The sequence below is a fragment of the Gossypium hirsutum genome, chromosome D06 (genome assembly GCF_007990345.1).
Source record: "Gossypium hirsutum isolate 1008001.06 chromosome D06, Gossypium_hirsutum_v2.1, whole genome shotgun sequence".
Classification (NCBI taxonomy): Eukaryota; Viridiplantae; Streptophyta; class Magnoliopsida; order Malvales; family Malvaceae; genus Gossypium; species Gossypium hirsutum.
In genome coordinates, this window is record NC_053442.1 from 17071233 (window position 1) to 17086518 (window position 15286).

Genomic DNA, 15286 nt, shown 5'->3' on the forward strand with positions numbered 1-15286 from the left:
AAAATTTAATTTATTTCTAATTGAATATTTAAAATCTTAAAAAATAATGACACGTAGAAATAATTTGAAATAAAACACATGGAAAAATGAAAATACTATTATTTAAAATATTTTTAAAGTTTTTTGGGTACATAATTACTGATTGTTTTTTAATTTATATATTAAAAAATTTCTTATATAATCGTAAAAGGGATAGTATTAATTTTAAAATATTGAATTAATTATCACTATAGTTTAGGGTTTTTGGTTTAGGGTATATGATTAATTTAAGATTTAAGGCCGGTTTAGGAGTTACTATTTTAAGGTTAATTTAGGGATTAGTATGGATTTAGGGATTATGGTTTAAGGGCTGAGATTTAAAGTTTAGGGGTTTAAGAGTTAAATGTTAGGGTTAAGAGTTAGGGATTTAGGGTTTAGGGATTCTAGGGTCGGGTTAGGGTTTTGGGTTTAGATTAATTAGTTTTTTGAATTTATATATTAAATATGTTCTTATATAATTGTAAAAGAGATAATAATAAATTTGTTTAGGATTTTTTGTTTAGGGTATATGATTAATTTAAGATTTAAGGCTGGTTTAGGAGTTACTATTTTAAGGTTTAGGGGAGTATAGATTTAGGGATTATGGATTAGGAATTATGGTTTAAGGGTCGGGATTTAGGGTTTAAGGGTTAGACATTATAGGTTCAGGGTTAGGGATTTAAGGTTTAGGGATTCAAGAGTCGGGTTAGGGTTTTGGGTTTAGATTAATTAGTTTTTTTAATTTATATTTTATATATGTTCTTATATATTAATTAAAATACAATTTATTTTTAATTTAATATTTAAAATCTTTAGAAAAAACTAATGACACGTAGAAAAAATTTGAAAGTAAAAACACAGAAAAATATATGTTAAAAATGAAAAAAATTAAAATACTATTATTTAAAATAATTTTAAAGTGTTTTGGGTATATGACTGATTAGGTTTTTTAATTTATATATTAAATAATTTATTATATAATTGTAAAAGAGATAATATGAATTTTAATATATTAAAATTATCATTATAGTTTTTTAAAGCTTTTTTTTTCATATTTTAAAATTTTTTGTTTTTGTTTTTTTACATAAAAAATTATAAAAAAAACATTTTAAAATTTAACTAATTCTTTTAAATATTACTTAAATTTTCAAAAATTATTTATTTAAAATTGATATGAATTATATAATAATTAAATATAAAATTATAAAAAAAAGTCAAACATTAGCGGCGTTTATTATAAAAATGCCGCAAAAGGTAAGCAATAGCGGCGTTTTGGTACGCCGCAAATATGTGTTAAAATTTTTTAAATCTATACCGTTTTATTACATAGATTTAATTTTTTAGTGGCATTTATGCTAAAAACGCCACAAAATCCATAATGAATTATACAGACTTGTTTGACACTATATAACCTCAGCGTGATATTTCAACAAAAATAATTAATATTAAACCAACAAAAGAAATCCCTAGAAGGGTGGAATCTAGATATTTCATTGAGATGGATTTTGCTAAGGCTTTAAGAAAAAAACAAATCAAAAGAAAATTTGCTAAGCAATTTTTGGATAAAACAACATAAAGTTGTTGATGTGATTGAAGGTGTTCAATCGACAATGGAAAACAAATAGAATTTAGTTTGAAAATTTTAAGATTTTTTTATTTGATAAAAAATTGCAAGAAATAATTTTAAAAAAAATTAGTTTTAATTTCAAGAAGTTTTTTGGACTTATACATATTTAAATATTTTTATATTTTTTTAAAATTATGATCTTTTAGTTATTTTTATAGATTTTCTAATAATTTCTATTCTAAGATTTTTTTAAAAATAATTTATAATTATTGTTAATAAAATTTTAAAATATCAAAATGATTTTTTAACTATAGCTTAGGGACCAAATTAGCTATATCCCTTTGAATTAAGGTGCGGCGTTACTTTTTTTAACAAAAGTTTACAGCCGAGTGACAAAAATGTTACAATTTGATAACGTTAGTGACCATTATGTAACTTTTGAAAGTTGGGTTACCAAAATGTAATTTTAAACATGGTTTAAGGACAGCTAGTGTAGTTTACCGAAAAATAAATATAGATTCAGAATCAAAGTTGGAGCGAGAAAAAAAAGTTAAATTTTGTTATTAGTCCCCATATTATGTGTAAGTTATGAATTTAATAATTGTACTTGAATTTGGTCATTTTTAGTCCTTATATTTTTTAAGTTTTGATATTTCACTTTTGACCAAACGGAAATTGTTAAAATCGTTAAATTAAATTATGCTATTTTCAAAATATGATGTCAGAGACATATTATCACATGTGTAATGTCATGTTAGCTTCCTATTTTCACATATTATTCACAAAAAGCTAGTTAATAGATATGTCAAAACTAAAACTTTTAAATTTCAAAAAGCATAGAGACTAAGAATGATTCAATTGAAGAATATAGACTAAATATATAACTTTATGCATAAAATAGGATTGATAGCAAGATTTAATCAAACGAATTTAACTAATATCATTTGAGTCATTACTAAAATTTCAAAATATAAAGACTAAAATTGGCGAGTTAAAAATTTATAAAAGCTAAAGTTAACTAAATTAAAATAAGAAGACTAAATCTAGACCTATCCATGGGCCGGGCGGCCCGGCCCGGCCCGACGGCCCGCCCGAAATATGGGAGGGTTCGGGTAAAAATATAGGCCCAAAATATGGGCTTGGGCAAAAAACGATGCCCATTTAAAAAATGGGCCGGGCCTCGAGCACCACTTTTTTGGCCCGAGCCCGGCCCGAATATAATAAATATATATTTTTTATTTTTATTTTTTAATTTTAAAATATTTTTTTATTTTTTTATTTTTAAAATAATTTTTTAATGTTTATTAAAAATGGGCCGGGCCGAGTCTGAGCAAAATTTCAAGCCCATATTTCGGGCCGAGCCCGAACCTAGGAGGCGGGCTGAAAAATTTTTCCCGGCCCGACCCGGCACATGGACAGGTTTAACTAAATCCACGTCTTATGCTATTACATAGACTAACAGCATGATTTAAAAAAAAAAAAACACTCCATGTGGTCCCATCCCCGTATGGCATCTCTGTACAAAACAGCAAACAACATAAGGCAAGTTTTCTCTACTTTTGGCAAAACCTGGGTTCATGAATGGTTTAAATCACCATAGATTTTTATCATAAATGTTTATAACTCTTATTTACATTTATAAACACCATTATTTTTTACTCTGAAACCCATAAAAGAATTTAAAGAAACACCAAGAAAACAAAAATGGGGAGAAAAAAAATAAAAATCCAAAGATTGGAAGACCAAACAAAATATTATAAACGAAAAACAGGGATTCTTAAGAAAGCAAAGGAGCTTTCTATATTATGTGATGTTGAAGTTGTTCTTTTACTCTCTTCTTCTGCCGGTAAACCAACCCTTTTTTGTTGGTCAAGACCCCAAGTAAATTACTTCATTCTTTTTTTTTTCTTTTTCATTATCACTATTAAATTTATTATTTTCTTTCACAATTAAAACTCCAGTTTCTTTTTCCTTATTTAAGTTCAATTTGATTTCATTTTTTTTGAAAAATATTATCAAAATAGTGGCTTATATAGCATTCTTGAGAAAGTGTCGAATATGTCATTCGTAGTGCGAGAAAAAAGGTAAATAATATTAATAAAAAGTATCTTTTTCCTTTTTTTTTTTTTAATTCAATAGCTAAAATTTCTTTTTCTTTTTGCCGCTAGGAGGGCGTACAAAATGGAGGTACGTCTCGATACCCGATCTTAATTTAGGGATTTTTTATTTTATAATTTCGTTTTTTTCACAATTAAAATTAGTTTTTTTTGGTGAAGATGTTGAAGAAATTCTATGTTAATTCGGATCCAGAGTTTGATCCATTAAGCATGCCTCATAACAGAAATGCTAATACCCTCAAGGTAAATGGGTTCCTAAAGTTGAAAACATAACAATTTTTTTCTCTTTTTTATTAGTTTTTAAATCAAATATTTTTTTTCTAGTTATATGAAGATGAATGAAAGAGCTCAAGGAAAAACTTGCTGAGAAGAGCAAGATACTGAGGTTTGAAATATTCTAGTATTTAAAGATTTTGACTTGTACATATGAATGTCATGTTTTATGATTTATTTTAGTTGTGCATGTAAATGTCGTAAGTTAAGATTTATGCATGAATCAACATATGAATTAATTTTAGTTGTGTATGTAAATGTCACGTGGAAACATTCACACACAGATCAATGCACAAATGAATCTAATTACATATACAAATATCACGTGTTGAAATTTACTTTGATCATATATATAAATATCATGTGTCTAAATTTATTTTGATTTTCTATGTAAATGTCAAGCGTTGAGATCTATGCACAATTTAATGCAAAAACCGATCTTAATTTTGTATATAAATGCCATTTGTTGGGATTTATTTTGACTATATATGTAAATGTCACATGTTGATGTTTATGCACAAATCATTGTATGAATCGACTTTGATTATGTACACAAATGTCACTTGTCGATATTAAGCACATATCAACACATGAATCATGGTATAATAGATGATAAAATATTCTAATAATAATTGTTGTGATATTTCAATGATAGGGACTGGAAAGACACAGGTAATGTTGAGAACCTAAACCAAATAAAGTTTATGGAGAATCATCTCATTGCATCTCTTAATGGACTCAGAAACAGGAAGGTATCTTCTTTCTTTTTAATCTATATATATATAATGATAAGTAAAGTTTAAAATTTTAAAATTTTGGGTTTGGAGAAAAAAAGTTTAATGGATGAATGTGTTAAAAGCATGAAACTAAATAGATTTTTTTGTTTTATTTTTCGTAGAATTAATTAGCAATGGAGCAGCAAAGCAGAGAAAGAGATTTAGAGGTTAATTTTTCAATAAGCATGAAATTATTTACTCATTTTTCAACTATATGTAAAATATCTAATATATGGGTTTTCCTTTTTTATTTTGCAGGGGAATGAGAACTTGGAAATTTAACTATGACTTCCTTTTAAAATTTGTGATTTTTATTAATGCAATGTTTTAAAATTATGATAAATAAACTCTGAAGAATATAATTTTCTTTAGCAGATATGTATCACCTAAATTTGTTTTTGAACAATATGCCATTGAAGGAGCTTTTGAATTTCAGTACGCTCCATTTGCTTTGTTATTATGGTGAGAAATGAATGATTTTTTTTTAAATAATATGAATGAAATTTTAAAATTTATGCTGAAGTTTTTTTTTTGTTTTTTTTTGGTGGAACTAATAAATCTTTTATGGAATGTAAATAAAATTAAAAAACACAAAAAAAAGATTGAACTTAAAAAGATATAATGATTTTTACGTATTTTACTTTTCCATTTCAAGTGAGGGTAAATTAAATCATTAGTCATTAAACTATGAATAAGTTTTCGTTTTGGTCACTTAATTAAAATAAGTTACAATTTGGTTACTAAATTATTCGAATGTTTTCATTTATGTCACTAAACTATTCAAATGTTTTCATTCTAGTCATTGGGTTGTTAATTTTTTTACTAAAATAGGTGGCATCAAAAAAAATTTTTAAAAAAATTAGTGCTGTCACTTTTAGTACTAATGTGGAAAACTCAATTTACCAAAATTGGCCCATTCCTGTAAATTTTTAAAAACTCGGCTTAGTTCCGTAATTTAAAAAAAAAGGGCTTTATGTAGTATTTTAGTTTTTTTTTTTTAAGTTCTACTAGTGAACTCCAAACGATAATTCGGCAATTAATACAATAGATCAATATTCTTTGAAGAGTAGAATATAATTTAGATTAAAGTAAATCTATTGATCAATGTCGGAGATTGAAGAAAAAATTGTTTGAATTTTTATTTGCAAACTTGTAACATACACAAGTTTATTCATGCAAAAAAAAAAACTAAATCGTAGAAGAAATAAGAGAGAGCTTTCAACTAATGCAAGCAAAGTGAATAAAACCATATAATAATTTTTAACAATTTAATGATTTCAATCAAAACTTTCAATTAAATAACTAAATTGTAATTTTTTTAATTAACCATAACAAAAATTGATTCTTATTCATAATTTAGTGACTAAATTGTAAGTTTTTTAATTAATCATAACGGAATCTGATTCTCATAATTTAGTGACTTATGTGTAACTTATCCTATAACTAAAAACTCAATTAATTTTCATATCAATTTTTTTCAAATATATTTTCTATCATTTTTTTAAAGATATATTTGTCATATTATTCTGTTTTAACAGCAGAGTATAACATGATCCCAGCCAACTTATAGAGTGTTTTGATTGATAAGAGTTGTCCATAAGCAGTAAAGTGGAGGGAAGCCCCAGGTTGGCTTTAAGACGGTGACATCTGAGCAAATCGATGGTTATCTTTCAGTAATAAAAAATATGTACTAATAACTGATAGCGTTCAGAACACAGCTAAGCTTCTCGGTGCATTATTGCAGGTCATGTATATTATGTGTTTTTTTATGCAGAGCACACACCCAACTCTCCCCCTTTCAGCCTGAAACTGCGACCCCACTAAAGCAGAAGCTTAGTTGCCAGAGGCAGAGACCCCATTTTGAGACAATAACAAAGTTACCACCATAATTTCATATGGTACAATATACAAGCATTAATTTGTGGTACCAGTACTATCAACTTTCCAAGTCCCATCCTTTTCCTTTTTTCTTTCTCTAAGCTACAATAATTGAAACCATAGTCTCTATACACATTTCCCCACGATCACTTTTCACTCAAATCATCTAATGCTGTTCACTCCTGGAATATTTTGATGCTTACATTGATTGGCTTCAAGAGATATGACCTCTCCATGATCCTTGTGAGGTACTCATTGAGGGGCAATTGACTAAGTGTGGAGTCTTGAGATTTACATACTCATCTTTGTAGCAAGTAACTTTGGACAGTTGGATCGATGCCAGCTGTTTTGTTGGTGGGGTGTCTAATGGCATTAGGCTTCCTAGAACCCGGGTCACTTCATGCATGGTTGGTCGATCAGACGGTTGTCTCTTCGTGCATAGAAGGGCTAGCTGAAAAACTTTCTTAACTGCTCCAAGATCCTTGCATGTATCAGTGATCTCCGGATCAACAGTTTCCATGACAGAGTTATTGGCAGTCTTAGACAAAATCTGATAAGCATATAAATACTGATTGGCGATTTAAACTAAATGTAATACCCAAATCAAAATGAAAATAAAGATGTGCCAACCGCATTTACATTTATATAAAACTTAAGATAATGGATGATGGTTTTACCAGATGATGGAGATTGGATTCGTTGTCTACAGGTTTCCTTCCAGTCAGTAATTCGAGTAGGACAATCCCATAGCTGTAAACATCTGACTTCTCAGTCAGGCGGGAAGTGCGGGCATATTCAGGGTCTATATAACCAATAGTGCCCATGATGTAAGTGGAAGTGTGAGACTTTGAGATGCATAAGCTTTTCGCAATGCCAAAATCAGTAATATGAGCCTCAAAATCCTTGTCCAACAGAATGTTAGATGACTTGACATCCCTGTGGATGATTCTGGGACTACAATCATGATGCAGATAAGCTAACCCTTGCGCTGCTCCAAGTGCTATCCTTAAACGCATGCCCCAACCAAGCTTTTTCTTCTTGGTAGAAACTGCAGTAAAAGTATACCTTAAATTTGTAATTCAGAGTTAAAAAAAAAAAAAGATGCTTCCTTTGCCATAGAAATTAAGAAATATTTCTTTACCAACATATTATTCTAGCAATGTAAACAAACAAGGTACTGCTTCCACTTCAGAAGACAACTTACCATGGAGGAGATCCCAAAGACTGCCATTTTCCATGTAATCATAGAATAAAAGATTCCCGGAAGGGGAGAATGAATATCCTTGAAGACAGACCAGATTTCGGTGTTTAATACCCCCTACTGTTTCAAGTTCTGTCTCGAACTCCTTCAAGCACTGTGGATACTGCGAATAGAGTCTCTTGATGGCAACTGGCTTGCAATTCTTAAGAACACATTTATAGACCGTGCTTGATGTACCATTGCCAATTACATACTTCTCACTCAAATTCTCGGTCATCCTCATGATATCCTCGTATACATGAAGTGCCATATTCATGTGAAGAATCACTAATTTCGGTCTCAAGTAAGTAACTGCTGTTAATAAGTTCACAAGCCAATAACATGAGCATAAAATTCAACTAGGCATCTAGAAAAAACATAAAATCTTTCATGATTAATTTTCTTGTCCAATCTTCTCCAAATTGTTCTAGACTAGTTCAGCTTACCATCTTACATTGTTAAATGATATATTTTGCATAAACAATTTGGCAACCAAAAATGGGACCTTGGAACTCAGATAATTCACCGTACACCAATGTTTCAATACTTCAAAGCAAAAGGAGTTACATAAAAAGAGAAATTACTTGGCTTATCCAACGATCCATCTGGAAAAGGCGTAGGATTGTGTGGGCGACATGCAACAAACAAGATCATCAAAAGAATCACAAGGGCACCAAGTGCAATGCCTAGGATTGCTGCTTTGGAGATTACAACTGCATAAACAAGAGAGAGAACAACAAAATGATTAATAGTCGAGATACCAAGATAAAATACTTGTTACTCTACAGGTCAGAATTACCTCTCTCCGCAGGATGAGACACATGGCATGGAGAAGAGAGACAATAGCCACAAAGCCCGGGATTTCCAATAAAGCTGCAAACAGTTGTTTTCACTTCCAAGTTAGCTTTAATGGGGAAATGGTAGCTTTTCTGCTCAAAAATATTTGTTCAAAATTCAAATAAGAAAAATCTAACCTGTCTGGTGAGAATCTTGAAAAGTTATTGCTTGTGGGAATATCACCAGCAAGGTTGTTATAAGACACGTTTCTGCAAGGTTTTTGAGAATGCATAGGATTCATGTGAGGCTCGAATTACTGTCCATTGGAAGTTAAAGCTATATTGAAAATATACCACAAAATTTAGTGAATTGTCAACTTACAAGATTGTAAGACTGAGGCAGTTGACTAGTGACATCACATCTCCGGATAAGTTGTTGTTTTCAAGCCTCCTGCATCATTTTGAACCAAAAAATTATAAGAATAAAGACTTAGATGATCAAGAAGTTTGATCCTGCTAGAACAGGTAAAACGGAAAAAGAGGAAATATTCAATTCATAACCATCTCAATAATCATCTAAGAACCTAGCTGAGCTACATAAGGTGTCAACTTTAATCAAAAGATGGACCTATTATTGTAAAGACTTAATATGATTACCACAAACACCCAAAACAGAGCTATAAAAGGAAGTAACTAAAACTTGAGCCTCAACAGTAGTTTTACTACAGCTATAAAAAGTGCCACCCAATTGAAGTTCCATAAATACTTGCATGTTCTTTTCATCACATAAATGTTCAAAAATAGAGTTGACCGTTACAATGAGAACAAATTCTGAAGCTGCATGAGTTCCCGAGGAATGACACCTGATAGATGATTATTTGAAAGGTCTCTACAAAGTATAAGCATAACAAGAGAAGTCAGCAGGGGAAAATATTTGCCTACTCAATGAAGTAAAATTAAGGCTTCTTACATCTCCATAACACTCTCAGATTAGCAAATTCTGCTGGAATGACTCCGGCCAAATGATTCCGGTTTAAATTCCTGCAAGTTAAAAAGAAGACAATAATACAGTTGAGTCATTGCTAAGCACTTAAACAAGATCCCTTTTCTAGTAACACTTACAGCTTTAGAAGGTGTTCCAAATCACCAAGGGATGAAGGAATAGAGCCATTAATTTCGTTGTTAGAAATGTCCCTGGAGAAAATAAACAACAAATAAGAACCAATAAAAGGAGCAAAGAAGAACAACTTTGGGCACTTGTACTTACAGAGTGTCTAAATTACCAATTCGGGAGAGCTCAATTGGTATAGAGCCCTTGATATTGTTAGAGGAGAGATTCCTGAGGTAAAACAACACGATTAGCGTGATGAGCATCATCATGAAAAATTAAAGGAAACTAAAAAGGATAATACATATTAGTGAATATTTGAACCAAGCATTTAGGCTCCATTTGGTAGCATGGTGCCCCCCATTGAGATCCCAAATAGAGCATTAATATAACAAGAGTGAAGCTTACAGATAGGTCATACTCTCTAGCCTTTCAAAAGCAGGTGGAATGGTTCCATTCAACTTGTTGCCATGCACATTACTGTCAGCAAATCAATCAATAGGTTACTACCTTGAGGTTATTCAAGTTTAGAACAGAAATTAGATCAGTATATCAGTGCTTACAGGCTGTTGAGATTTGTACATGAGCTAAGATTATCGGGAAGTGGTCCTTCAAGGTTGTTATTAGCAACATTCCTGCAAAATTTTGTATAAGTGCTTTGTATATACTAAGAACTTCATATACAGAACCACCAGGAAAACTAACATACAGATCAAATAGCTCAGTTAGCTTCCCAAGTTCTGGTGGAATATGCCCAGTAAGTTGATTATCATTCAGTTCCCTGCACAAGGCAGAACCGACATAACAGATGTTACATTGCCATCCCAGATTTCACACAGCACAACAATTTGGCAGAGGCCAATTAGCAATGCATATAAGCGAGATAAACAAAGACCATATAATCTTACAAATAGTGCAGCTTCGACATATTTCCCAGTTCGGGGGGAATTGACCCAGTCAGTTTGTTACCGTGCAAATATCTACACAAACGGTATTTTCCCATCAAAATATCAGTCAAGAATATAAACTAGCAGCTGTTTCATCATGTTTTGAATTTCATAATCTAAAACTTAAAATCAGAGTTTCACTAACAAATGATACTAAAATGATATGAACTGCGAGCAACTACTTACAATTTTTCAGTGTAGGTCAGATTCCCCAAAATAGGAGGGATAGGTCCACTTAACTTGTTGCTGCTTAAATCCCTGGTTAGCACATATGACAAATTGAAACATGAGATTGATAGCACGGAAAAAGGAGAGAACTCGATGATAGTGAAAGAACTTAAGTGCAGTTATTAACAAAATGCACTTACAATACAGCGAGTGCCTGCATCAGACCAATAACAGAAGGGATCTTCCCAGAAAGTCGATTACCTTGCAGAGATCTAGCCACAAAAATCAACATGAGAACAATTAATAAACTGAAATTTTACTAGCTACATGGTCATTGAGGATGAAGAATGGAGAAAATTCAGCTCATACAACGTAGCTACTTGCAAGAACCCAATATTGAATGGAATTTCCCCAGTTAGCTGGTTGCAGGACAAGTCCCTACCAATCAGAAGATAAAAAAGAGGTTTTTAATTAACCAATACAGACATTTTGAAAGCATTTGTCCTCTTGAGCTGAATGAGGAGTACATACAAGACTTGGAAGGCAGTACAGTTGCCTATATTCTGAGGAATGCTGCCAGTCAAACTGTTGTTCCGCACATCACTTCAAAGAGTAGAGAACTTAAGTTACACTTGCCAAAAAAAAAAAGACATAACAAGGTTCTTAAATAAAGTGGGATAGAAAGTAAACTTACAAGTACCATAAACCAGTTAGCTGGCACACGTCCGGAGAGAGCCCACCAACTAGTTTGTTTCCTCGCAAACCACTAAAATAGCGAAGAAAAGAACCAAGGATAAAGGATTCAAGCCATTTGATGGGAAAAACATTAAAATTGAACTGTTATATGGTAGAAATAAAAGGGTGCAGCAACACTTTTACACTCACAGGTACTGTAACACTTCATTCCAATAGATTAGCCTCGGAATTTCTCCACTGAGTCTATTTTGTGCCAAGTCCCTGGAACCAATATATCATACGTTAGGGAATGAAAACTTCATCCAGTCACCAGTGAATCATTCGCTGATGTTAAGAAATTATACAAAATAACTTACAAAACTTTCAGGTTTGGAATCTGTGACAGAGTTGAAGGTATTGGTCAGATTAACTGATTGCTTTTCAAAATCCTAAACAGTCGTTTATTAAAAAAAATCAAATTCGCACCACTGAGCAACCAAGAATTCATATGATACGGTATTGTAAGAAATGCTTCAAAATAACTTACAGAAATTCCAGTTGTTTCAGTTTCGAGATTGAAAACGGTATGTCTCCATATAACTCATTAAATGACAAATCCCTGATGTAACACAAGATAATAGTGCTCAATCTAACTTAAAAGCCACTTCATAAAACTCATTCACAATATTAGATTCTTGAGCTCTTTTCCTTTGAAGCACTTACAGGCTTTTCAAAGATGAACAATCACCCATCTCATCTGGGATTTGTCCAGACAGACGATTTCCTCTAAGGTCACTGATCAAAACACATAAAAAAATTCGTGCAAATGGCAAATAAGTTTTGGCTATAACGATTCTTTTCAAACGATCAAAAAAGGTGCAGGATTTCAAAGAGAAGGCAGAGAAAATTAAGAACATTACAGAGAGAGAAGATCCCTGAGATCTCCAATGGCTGGTGAGATTTCCCCATCAAGATTCAAGTCTGATAGGTTGCTACAGTGCAAGAGAACCCAAAAAAAACAGTTGAATGATGAAAAACAAAAACCAACCCTTGGAAAACGAAGAAAAATTGTACCATCAAGACCAAGAAAGTAATAGAAAAAACAAAAGACACCAAAATGAAAGAAAACTTACAGTGCAACGACATTGAAGGTGACATTGTCGCAAGTGACCCCTCTCCAAACACAATAATCTGAAGATAGTGTATCCGACCAGTCATATAGGACATTGTCCACATCCCTAAAGAACTTCTTTATCTCTAAGAGTGTTGCTCCTTCATTACATAACATACCATAGAGAAAAGCACGAAAACTTAGCTCCTTTGTAAAATATACAGTTAGACAACACGTGAAGAATCAATTTATCTTCAAAACCTTTTGAAAGAATTAAAAAGAAGTTTAAATCATATAATTGTTGCTTCTAGCATGAACCACAACTGTAACGATAAAAAAACACTACGAGCAAGAAGAAGGTTCATAAACCAGCAGCCATTTTCTTCTGAAAAAAAAAAAACGAGACCAACACTTAAATACGTTTGAAAAATAAAAGTTTCCTACTCGTCAATGGTTTCTTACAATACCAGAGAAACCAAACAAAACCCAGAAAGAAAAAGGCATAGAGCCATACATACAGTAATAAACAGAGGAGAGATCCTCTTTATTTATTACAAAATGGAAAACTTACCATCTTCTGAATCCCCAAAAGCCAAATTCAAGCATAAGAGAGAAACCAACAAGACCAACTCCAAACGAAATGACAATGCCATCATTCAACCTCTTTTTGCAAGAAGAAACCTTTTTCTTTTTGTTTCAAACAAACCACCTCAGTACACCATTATCTCAAACTCGAGAAAGAAGAACAAAAAATTCTTATAAAAACCCCCAAGAAAATAAAAGCCTCAGCTTTGTCTCCCACTGTTCTACTTGCTGTGGAAATGATGCTGGAGAATCAAAGAATCTGCTCAACTTTTTATGATACTTTCGTTGTCCCTATTATTAACATATGTTGTTTTTTTTTTCTCCTGCAATATAACGATATTAAGAAGGAAGAGAAGAAAGTAGAATAAGAGCTAGAAGAGGAGTCTGCTCTGCTCTGTTACATCACATCGTTCCGCAAAATATAGACTCTCTCTTAGAATTGTGCAACCTAAGAGATTGCTTGCAAGTCAAGTTAAACAAAAATATATTTTCTTTCTAGAAGATTTAGTATTTATTAGTATAATATATTTAGCATTTATTAGTATAGTTTATTTCACTTACTAATTTAGCCTATAAATAGGCTCCTTTACAATCTTAGAATAAAGAGACACCCATTAGATTAGAACTCATAACACATTCAGAGAATTTTACCCATTAGATTAGAACTCATAACACATTCAGAGAATTTTATGTTTACGTTTGAGGGTTCTTTGTTTTTCGGGTTTTCGGGGTTTAGTTTTTATCTCCATCTTTTGTACTCTTCATTCTTTTGCCATTATAGTAAAATTATATTTGCCCGTGATTTTTTTATCCTCTTTTGAGGGGTTTTTCCACGTTAAATTTGTGTGTTCATCTTCTCAATTTCTTCTTTTATTTTTACTTGTTCGTTGCTTAATCGGAACGATCCTAACAAGTGGTATCAGAGCTAGTTTAACTTTCATAGATCAGCCCGGTCAGAGATGGCAGCAACAAGGTTTGAAATTGAGAAGTTCGATGGTGAGACAAATTTCAATCTGTGGCAAGTTCGGATGATGGCAATTCTAGTTCAAAATGGCTTGAAAAAGGTTGTTACAGGGAAAAAGCCTGAGAATCTAAATCAAACAGAATGGGAAGAGCTTGATGAAAAGGTCTTGTCTGCAATCCAGTTGTGCCTCGCGAATACAGTATTGCAGGAGGTATTGATGGAGAAGACCTCATTCGCCTTGTGGAAAAGGTTAGAAACTCTTTATGCGACTAAGTCTCTGGCTAACCGTTTAGTGTTGAAACAACGTCTATTTACGTTTCGCATGAACGAAGGTGAGTTTCTTAAAGATCACATCAGTCAATTCATTACTCTTTTAAATGATTTAAAGAACGTTGAGGTTCATATTGACGATGAAGATCAAGCTATGCTATTATTGTGCTCTTTACCCTCTTCATACAAGTCTTTCAGGGAGACCCTGATTTATGGCAGAGACAAACTCTCGTTCGAAGATGTGAAGGGTCATTTGTTGAGTAGAGACAAACTCGACAATGAGTTTGATTTGAATAGCAAAGCAGATAGACAAGCTTCCGTTTTGGTAGCATCAAAGAAACGAGACAAAAGGTGTCGCTATTGCAAAAAGTTAGGTCACGTCAAAGCAGATTGTTATAAACTGCGAAATAAAAGAGCTGCTGAGAGTAACGAGGAAGATGTAGCTGGTGCTAATTTGGTCGACGAAGGCGGTGATGATTTATTGTTAGTGTCAACGAGCGATAACTCCAAGCTTACGTCTGAGTGGATCCTAGATTCAGGATGTTCTTTCCACATGTGTCCCAATAGAGAATGGTTCTCCACATACAGTTCAGTTGAAGGTGGAGTTGTGCACATGGGAAACGATTCATCTAGTAAAATAATCGGTATTGGTACTGTTAAAATTAGGATACACGATGGGACGATTAGGACACTCTCAGATGTTAGGTATGTACCTGATTTACGAAAGAATCTCATCTCCTTGAGTATTTTAGACTTGAAAGGATGCAGAATCAACATCGAGTCGAGCGACATTAAAGTATCTCGTGGAGCTCT

The 15286-nt window shown here is 32.2% G+C and overlaps 1 long non-coding RNA gene and 1 pseudogene across 1 annotated transcript; one reads left to right on the top strand and one right to left on the bottom strand.

Annotated features, from left to right (window-relative positions):
* The first annotated feature begins 3087 nt into the window (after positions 1-3087).
* LOC107900276 (uncharacterized) lies at positions 3088-5269 on the top strand. The gene is made up of 7 exons (XR_005914539.1): positions 3088-3669; positions 3754-3772; positions 3862-3945; positions 4027-4087; positions 4631-4727; positions 4874-4918; positions 5010-5269. It is a non-coding gene; the product is annotated as an uncharacterized lncRNA (long non-coding RNA).
* Positions 5270-6399: 1130 nt separating this feature from the next.
* LOC107900979 (LRR receptor-like serine/threonine-protein kinase ERECTA) lies at positions 6400-13784 on the bottom strand (annotated as a pseudogene).
* Between the last annotated feature and the right edge of the window lie 1502 nt (positions 13785-15286).